This window comes from Octodon degus, unplaced genomic scaffold, assembly GCF_000260255.1.
Source record: "Octodon degus isolate 3935 unplaced genomic scaffold, OctDeg1.0 scaffold00253, whole genome shotgun sequence".
Taxonomy (NCBI): Eukaryota; Metazoa; Chordata; class Mammalia; order Rodentia; family Octodontidae; genus Octodon; species Octodon degus.
In genome coordinates, this window is record NW_004524829.1 from 2,167,766 (window position 1) to 2,178,239 (window position 10,474).

The following is a 10,474-nucleotide window of genomic DNA, read 5'->3' on the forward strand; positions in this document are numbered from 1 at the left end:
CCAACAGCATGGCAGAGGGACATGGCAGAGGGAGATGCTCATGGCATGGCAGACAGGAAAAAGAGAGTGAAAGGAGAACCTGAGAAGAGAAATAGAGCCTTCCCAATTGTGCCCACAGTGACCTGCCTCTACCAACCAGGCCCCACCTCCCAAGGGCAAGCCACCCATGGTGCCCCAATCACCCATGTATGATTGAAGGAGGCTTTAGGAAGGCCCCTTGGTATACACCGCAGAATTCCCTGAACATAGTAAACGCATATTTGCAGTTGATGTCATCGCATGTGTATCTCATGTTTTCACTCTCTCATCTTGCCCTCCCTGGAAAATGAGAAGGTGATCGGTCAGGGTTAACACTTTTACAAATACCAATCCACTAAATTGTATTCTCTTTTTTATTTAATAAGTTAACACATTTTGACAAATCAGGTCTTGTGCCCCCCACTCTCTTTAAAGAGAAAAAGATAAAAATAACAATGAAATAGAGTTTCAAAACAAGTTAGGAGAAGAGTTCCAATGAATATTGCTATCTTCATAGTGGATATTCCAAATATAAGATGTAGGCAAGATATCTTGTCTAAACCATATTAATACAATCTGTCCCTTTCAATGAACTAATAGAAACTAGCTGTATAACTATTTTAATATCCAGTGTATACATGTTCTTTCTCTTCTCCTTTTCTTCCTTTTCCCTTTTCCCTAGCACAGATTTGTCTTGTCTTTTGAGATTTCTTCCCAGTTCACAATATCTATTGTACATTTTATTTACTTGTTCAGTTTCTCACACTAGTGAGAGAATATGATGTTTACACATATGGGTGTGATTTATTTCACTTATGAGTATGTTCTTGAATTGCATGTATTTACCTATAAAAGTTCCCAGTTTTTCCTTCTCTATGGATGAGTAGTACTCCATTGTATTAACACACACACACACACACACACACACACACACACATCTTTTAATCTATGCCTCCATTGATGGTTAAGACCCTTTTTCCTCATCTAAAACTGAGCTCAAATCGTGTTTCTCCAGTTATCCTGTGCAATTCAGTTGAGGGAGTCTCCAAGCACAGGGCTCAACCTCCTTCCCAACGCCAAGAGGCGCCACATAGTTCTCCATCCCCCTATGAGGCCTATTCTGAAGTATTTGAAAAATAAAGCATTAAAGAGTTTACTAACCAAGTATTTCAGAAAAGCAGATTCAATAATTTCTAATTTCTTTCTACTCTAGAAAGAATCTAGATTTTTAAGTGTTCCCAGAGCTTCCTGTCCCAGCATTCTGGTTCTTTCCCAAGAAGTAAGATGCTCCAGTACCCAGCCTTCACAAGTGCCCCTCATTGTTCTCCCTTCACCTCTTGATGAGAATTATTTTGATGTATTTGTGTGTTTTCTTGCTTCCTGGATGTAACTGTTTCATTTAGTGCTGCAAAATATACATCTTTCTTTTTGGGTTGAGGCAGAGAGAGAAGGAGGTGCTGGTGCACTGATCAGCCAGACAGACGGCACCTCTCCAAGCCAGTTACTTAATTAAATGCTCAACACATTGTTAGAGAAGAAGCTCAGCCCTTCACAGGAGGAGATCTAGAAGGACCTACTTACCTAGCAATATGTCTCTTGTGTTGCTCAGAACATCTAGTCCTGACCACAGCCTGCCGGACTTTCTATAGGAGGAGAACAGTCCTGCCACTATGGAGAATGTTCCACTCCTTGTGTCTGTGAACTTTAAGAGCTGGAAGCCTACACTGCAGTCTGCCAGTTACCCTTAGTTTCAGCATAAGCGTGGCCTACCGAGATGCACCCATCCCTTCTCCTCACCTGCAAACACCGTGTGTCATTTGAAGGGAAATGTGTCAAATGTCATTTGAAAGGGAAGAGCACAGGCTGAGCGTAGGAGGCATATTTGTGCTGTTCTGTTCCCCAGGCTTTCAGCCCAGACACAATTCCTGCCTTGATGAGTGATTTGTGAATGATTGCATGTTCCTGGGGAGACATGGAGGGAGACATAAAGTAAGAGCAAGGAACTGTGTTCCTAAACTTGTTCATTTTATACTCACTCCAGAGAATTTTGTCACCTGGATTTCTTCCAGAAAACTCTGACACATTTAATTAATTTCTGTTCATCCATCAGAAGCAGCAAGCCAGGTGCTGCTGATGGAAGGCTTAAGGCCTTGCACTTGCAGTGAGCTGACATCATGCCAGCCAACAGACTTCTAAGTGAAGAGGGATTCACTCTCAGCTTTGGCCCTGGTGACCTCTGCCTACATCTCCCCGTGAAAGGTTAATGAATCACATATAGCCAAGATCTCATTTCATCTCTTCCTTCTTCTTAGACTTCACCTGAGACTGTCGTCTTTCCCTGGGTGCACACTAAAGGCAAAAGAGAACTCCAGAATGGTTGGCATCTAGAGCACTATACAGAAGCCAACTGGTCAAGTCTTATCCTTCTGAGGTAAGCACCATACACAAGGTCATTGGCAATAAATCTGGATATTTAAAGTATCATCATCAAATCATGGGGATTGCTCTTTATTTCCAATGAAAGTCTGAGATAATCATTGTTTTTCCCTGTGTTAGAAAGAATTTCCAACCCTTATGCTCAGCTCAGTTTACAGAGTATTTATACTTTACTATATTACTCCTTGCCCCGTGAAACTAGCCAGCTTTGTTTATTCCCCTTTTAGCTGAAATGTGCTTCTCCTTTTAGCTGAAATGTGGTTCTTCTGAGCTTTAGAGCCTCATTACTTGATATCCTATCACAGGCAGTAGTGTAAAGCAGGATGAGATCATGTAGGTGAAAAGTTATTTGAAGGAAAGAAATTATTTATTTTAATACCAATTTTATACTGACCTCAATTTTTTTTAGCATTTCAGAAACACTTGATTTTGTATGCTTGACGGAAATGGATATAGAAGCATCACATTTCTTTTATAAACGAGAAAAAGAAAATTGAATCCGAGGTATCTTGGGACAAAATTTTGTAAAGTAAAAGTAGAAATGAATGCCATAAAATTTTATTTAACTTCATGCCCCAACTGCCAGAGATTCTTTTAATAAGTTTATTTCATTTATGTCCCTTTTTTTTCTCCTGAGATTTTAAATTGAGAGCCTCACTTGGGAGGAGACTGTTGTCCTGTTGTTTAAAAGTGCAACTGTATCCTCATGTTCAATGGCACCTGTGTGGGCTTGCAAATATATGTTTTAAAAGTTCTTTGGTTGCAAGAGTTTGTGAGGTAATGTTGCACATGTTGCCAGAAAATCAAATGGGAAACTTCTGAAGCAAGTGGAGGATAAAATAAGTCAATAAACAAATTTACTCTTGAATGAATTATGCCATGAGCTGCGATGGAAACAGAGGCAGGAGACTGACTGAAGAAGCTCCGTCAGGTGAGATAAGTATGTGGGATGCAATGGGAGACAGAGGTGAGGCGTCAAAATATAGTGGCCTGAATTTTACACCATGAATAGCCCTTACTCATTCAACTTTTTCCTGTCCTGATTTTGGGCATCATTGTTGCATTGACTAGAACTTCTCCTTCTTAAGGTTTGTAGTTGGTTTTCAGAGACTCAGGTCTCAGGTTTACAAACCCTGGCTGTGAATGCTGTTTTCTTGAAGATTTCCAGATTGGTTTGGCCTAATTTTGCACTACAAAATTGCCTTATTGACACAATCATGATATGTGTGTTTACTCTCTTAAGTCTCCACAACTTTGTACCCACTTTTTGATTATTATTCATTTATTCAATAAATATGTTTTAGGCTAGGGAGATAGCTCAGTGGTCTAAGCACCTGCCTGGCAAGTGCAAGGACCCAGATTCAATCCTCAATACTGCATGTCATGCCAGTCCCAGAACCCCAGGCATGTGTCAGACACCAAAAATTGGCCATTGTGGCACACACTTGCAATCCCAGAACTGGAGATGCTGACACAGGAGGATCACTACAAGCCTGAGCTGCATCATGAGGCCCTGTACCAAATAAATAAATCATTAAAAAATAAAATTAAAAAAAATAAACATGCATTAAGTGCCCATGATAGCCTAGGCAGCAAGGTGCAAACCATTCAAGTGCCAAATAGAAAGGTGTAAAGATTATCTAAGATATATTCAGCATCTCTAAGGAAATATGTGTAAAATTTCTCCCTTATCCAACAATCTGTTACCTGTGAGTATACCCAACATTTTTGGCCCAAGCCTTGATATATTCAGTCTTCCCATCACTTAGCAGTCATACTTGAGAGAGAAAGACCAGATACATCATTTGGAAGTAAAAGCTCCCCTCCTGGATATTTCTGACCTAAGAATTTAGCAACCCAGGACTTTGACTTTAAGCAGGCCTTCTATTTGCACTTGTAAGTAATAGAAAATAGCCTTCACTAGAAAAGAGCATGTGTTTGCTCATGAGAATGACACACTGAGATATAGATTTACCTTCAGATATGGGTTGAATGAGCCGTTAGTAGCAGACCAAGTTGTGAGGAAAGTAGTTGCTGATCCTGCAGCTCAAGATTATCTTTAGAGTTGAGACTTAGGTAAGAAGAGTGGGGTGAGAGTTCTGAGATTTTGAACCCATCCTCCAGCCAGGGAAATGGCAAGTAGCAAGCAGCTGCCTTGGGCATGGATCACATGCACAGCACTGTGCCAGTTACAGCAAGCAGAAGGTAAGCTCAGTTCTCTCAAAAAATGCAGCTACTGTAAAATGGAAGAAAAATAAAAATTATATTGGAAACCAGAAGAAATGAAAAGCCATTTTTATAACTATATCGTTAAAGTAAATATGAACATTTTGAATACTATGTCATAGGTTACAGGTTAGATAGAATTTAAAAAAAAATAAAAAAAAATATTTTGTGTTGTAAGTGAAGAAACCAAAGGCCAAAGAGGTTATTTGATTTATGAAGCCTCCCCCAGGCAGCAGGGGGCAGAGCCACAACTCAAATGCTACTTGCCCCACTCTTATTCCAAGGCACTTTTTTGTTGAGAGTTCAATTTTGAAGCCAAGAATGGATGTTAAATTTCATCAAATATTTTGTGTGGAGTTCCTGGTAATTTTATAAGAATCCTCCCCTAGGGGCCAGGAAGACAGCTCAGCAATGTGAGTACCTTCCTGGCAGGCTCAAGGTCCAGAGTTCAACCCCTGGTATCCTCCCTCTAGGTCGTATTTCCATTTTTGGTCCCGTTAATGTTATTCACCCAGAATTTAAAAGCAGATTAAGGCAGATTTGTGGCAGAAACTGTGTTATGAAGACTTCAATTGTACCATAAGTGCATAAGAAGATAGGGAACCTGATTAGCCAGAAGCTGAAAGGAACTTAAGCATGTGAATTTTCCATTGATTTGAAAGTATTCTGTAGCACCATTAGATCTATTATTTTACTCATTTTAATGAGAAAAAATAAAGTAGCAATGAAACAGTTTCAAAACAGGTTAGTAGAACACTTACAATAATTGATACATTGCATATTATTGTCTTTGTAGTAGTATTCAGAGGGCAAGATGCAGACATGATATCTTGCCTAAAACAATATTAGTACAAGTCTTTCTCCTCAACGCATGAGCTAAGAGAAAACAGCTGTATATCTATCCTATTTTGTGTATACCGATAGATAGATGGATAGAGATAGATAGATAGATAGATGATAGATAGATAGATAGATAGATAGATAGATAGATAGATAGATAGATAGATAGATTTTTTATGGCAAAATGGTCCTTTATTTATATCCCCTTTTTTGTTTTGTTTTGTCAGGGATGGATGTTCCACTGTAGCTAGAGAAGCTATATTTGGGGAAGTCTTTAAAGGACCTTTTCATACTTGATGGCAGACCAAAGAATGTAGATACTTGAGTGCAACACACTAATCCAATATAGTCTAATGGTCCATAATAGTAGTGTGCTATGAGCACAGCTGGCAATTTTCAGAAGTTGTTGACTTCAACCTTTTACAGCTCAGCATATTAATATAGCTTCACTTTTAATACTTCGTGGTAACACTTTTCTGATGAATGGCTAAGACCAAGTTAAAGCAAGATGTATATAACTAAAAATATAACTTTTGCTGTTTGACAAGGTCATTCAAATCCTCTCAGATTTATTAAATACCCTCAAAAATCTTTTTTTTTCCAGGATTTACCCTGGAACCATGTCCATGTACAGCACTTTGTAGATCTTTTGTCAGTGTCAGCCCTCTGGATGAGTCACAGCCATTGCTTGAACAATTTGCTCTCTGTGAAAGCCTGAGAGAATTTTTTCTCTCTAGGTGACTCTCCCTGGCACACTATACATCATCGATCATTTTTCTGTATGGCCCCATAATCTCCTTGATCAGAAAATTTTGGACACCACTAAGTTATAAGATGTCAGAGCAGAGGTTCTCTTATGCCCTTTGTTCTCACTGGCCTTGAAGGGCTAGGGTCAAAATATTGGCTATCCTTGTAGCCCCTCTTTTTCTCTAATTTTGGCCTGTAACCTTTAGTTGTAAAACATCCAGAAGAGAAGCTTAATGATATTATTATCCTGTAACAGAGGCCATTAGGCTTAACATCACTATCTGTCTGAATATGAAACACCTTACACATAAAATGGAACTGTTATTTTCCAACAACCATGGATATTCTAAAATTTAAATTCCTATATAATGTTTAAAAAAATTACATGTTTTTAACACAGAAATTTAGAAATCAAACTGTATGCAACATTGTAGGAGGACGATCCTATGATGTTTTGTTTTTCTTTTCTCTTATTTACTTTTAATATTTTTTTAAACTCACATTTACGTTAAAGAGAGTATGGCAATAATTGCTATGACTTTAGAAGCAGGATGCATATAGAAGATCAAAATGACAGGCATTTTAAGCTTGATTTTAGTATTGCATGTTGCTGTCTGCAATGTAGTTGCTTAGGTCACAGGTACCAGCACATAGAGTTGGTCAGGGTGAGAATTCTCTCCCATTAAATGCCATTTTCAAAAACCTGAAATTCTTAGGACTATTACCTTAACCATCTTGTTTATATAAATGTATGATATTGCCCCTGCCATATCTCCTAACTCTTCTCCTTTCTCTCTCTTCATTGTTAACTCCTTAAATTCTCTCCTTCTGTTTAACTGTTATACCTTATAATTTTTATTTTTTATTTTGAGTTCTTATAATAGGAAGACAATACAATATTTACACATGTGTGTCTGGTTTATTTCACTTATGAATATATCCTCAAATTGCTTCCACTTATCTACAAACTTTGTTTTTCTTTATAGCTGAGTAATACTCCATTGTATAAAAATGCCACATCTTTTTCATGCATTTGTCAGATGATGGCCATTTTGGTTATTTCCAAGATTTAGCTATCACAAATTGTGCTGCTATAAACATGGGCACACATGTATCACAATGATATGATGTTTTCAGATCCTCTAGGAAAATTCCCAGTAGGGAAATAGCTGGTTCAAATGGGATTTCCAGTCCTAGTTTTCTAAGGAGTCTCCACACTGATTTCCATAATGGTTGCACCAGTCTACATTCCCATCAGCAGTGGAGAAGCGTTCCTTTTCCCCCACAGCCTCTCTAACATTTGTTGTTGGTTAATTTCTTTATTATAACAATTCTTTGTGGGGTGAAATGGTATCTCGGTGTTGATTTAATTTGCATTTCTTAAATGGCCAGTGATGTGGAGCATTTTTTCATATATTTATTTGCCTCTTGTATTTCTTCCTCTGAGAAGCATGTATTCATCTCAGGTGCCCATTTTTGGATTGGGTCCTTAAATTTTGGGGCCCTAATGTTTTTTAGTTATTTATAAATTCTAGGTAGAAGACCTTCATCTGAGTGCTTATCAGTTAAGATTTTCACAAATGTGTGGGTTGTCTTTTCACTCTGTGACTTGCAGAAACTTCTCAGTAAGAGGAGGTCCCAGCTGTTAATTCTTTCAAGTACTGCCCGTGCAGTTTGATTTTTGTTCATGAAATGTTTACCTATCCCTATGTCTTCAATGTTTTCACATACTTTTTCTTCCAGGAGGTTTAGTGTTTCTATTTTAATGTTTAGAACTTTAATCAATTTTGATTTTAGTTTAGTGCATGGCTATAGACCCTGGTCAAGTTTTAGCTTTTGGCATGTGAAGAGCCAGTTTTTCCAGCTTCATTTGTTAAACAGGCTATCTTTCTTCCAGCAAATGTGTTTGGCCCTTTGTCAAAGATAAGGTGGCTGAGTTTGTTTAAAGTTGTATCTGGGTCTTCCAATCTATTTTATTCATCCTCAGGTCTATTGTTTTGCCAATACTGTGCTGATTTTATCACAGTAGCTGTGTAGTATAATTTCAAGTCAGGGATTGTAATGCCTTCTGCCTTGTCTTTATTGCCCAGGATTGTCTTTGCTATTCTAGGTGTTTTCTGGTTCCAAATAAATTTTAGGAATGATTTCTCTAGGTCTGTGAGGTATGTTGGTAGTAACTTGATAAGGATTGCATTAAATCTGTATAACAATTTTGGCAGTATGGCCATTTTCACAATGTTGGTTCTTCCTATACAGGAGCAAGAAATATCTTTCCAATTTCTGAGATCCTGTACTATATCTTTTTTCAGAGTACTATAATTTTCATTGAATAGATCTTTTACTTATTTAGTTAGATTAATTCATAAGTATTCATTCTTTGCAAAGCGATTGTAAAAGGTACTATTTCTCTAATTACTCTCTCAGCATGTTTGTTATCTGTGTAGAGGAATGCTATTGACTTTTGGGCATTGTTTTTTTATCCTGCTGTGCTACTAAACTTGTTTATTAATTCTAGGAGCTTCTTGAAGGTTTTTTGGTCTTCCAAGTAGAGTATCATATCATCTGAAACTAAGGATATTTTTTTGCAGCAATTGCACATGCCTTTATTTTTTTAAATTTTATTGATAAACAGCAATGAGACAACTAATGATATTTTAACTTCTTGTTTACTTATTCTTACTGCTTTTATTTCTTTCTCTCGTCTAATGGCTCTCACTAATGATTCAAAAGCCTTTTCTGCAGCAATTGAGATGATCATGTGGTTTTTTATTTTGGCTCTATTGATATAATGTATTACACTTACAGATTTGTGTATGTTGAACCATCCTTGCATCCCTAATATGAATCCTACCTGATCATCATGTATAATCTTCTTAATCTTCCTAGCTGTATTCTATTTGCTAGGATTTTATTGAGGATTTTTGCATCTATGTTCATGAGGGAGATTGGCCTGTAGTTCTCTTTTTTAGTTGCATCTTTCTCTGGTTTTTGGTATCAGTATGATTCTTGCCTCCAGGAATGATTTTTGGAGCACTGCTTCCTTTAGAATTTCATTGAAGTGTTTAAGGAGTATTGGGATTACATCTTCTGTAAATTTCTTGTAGAATTCAGCAGTAATCCATCAGGACCTGGGCTTTTCTTTGTCGGTAAATTTTTAATTACATTTTGAATGTCAGTGGCTGTTATTGGGTTATTGACAGTTCTTATATCCTCTTGATTCAATTTTGGTAATTTGTACTTTTCTAGGAATCTGTGCATTTTTTTCTTTGCCTTTTATTTTGTGAAAGTAAAGATTTTGAAAATAGCTATTGATGATTTTCTGAATTTCCACTGGGTCTGTGGTAATTTTGCCCTTTTCATTCCTTATTCCTTGAATTAGTTTTTTTCTTTCCTCTTTTTGATGAGGTTAGCAAGGTGCTTATCAATTTTATTTAATCTTTCAAAGAATCAGCTTTTTGATTTATTAATTCTTTGTATTGCTTTCTTCATCTTGATTACATTAATTTCTGCTCTAATCTTTGTAATTTCCTCCCTTCTTTGACCCTCAGGTTTGATTTTCTCTTTTTCTTCTAGATGTCTGAGGTACAGCATTAGTGTATTTATTTGTTCCCATTCTGTTTTCCTAATGTGTGAGTTCACAGCTATAAATTTCCCTCTAAGAACTGTTTTTATTGCATCCCATAAACTCTGATAAGTTGTGCTTGAATTTTCATTAAATTGCACATATTGTTTAATTTCTTGTTTAATTTCATCTGCAACCCATTGGCTACTGAAGAGAGTGCTGTTTATTTTCCATGTATTTGTGGGGGATTTTGTGATTTCTTTTGTCATTTATTTCCACTTTCATTGCACTGTTGTCAGATAATATGTATGGGATAATTTCTGTTTTCTTGCATATACTTAAGCATAACCTGTGGACTTGTATATGGTCCATTTTAGAAAACATCCCATATGCAGTTGAAAACAATGTGTATTCAGATGTTGGTTGGAACACTTTGCATATGTCTACTAAGTTCATTTGTCCCAAGGTCTGGTTCAGTTCTGCTAACCATTTGTTAATTTTTTGTCTGCTTGACATTTTCTTTGGCATAAGGGGGTGTTAAGGACTCCTGTTAAGATTGTGTTATTGGATATTAGATTTTTCATGTCTATTTTTTTCAAAGTTTTATTGATAAACAGATAGCAATGAGACAGTTTCAAATCCAAT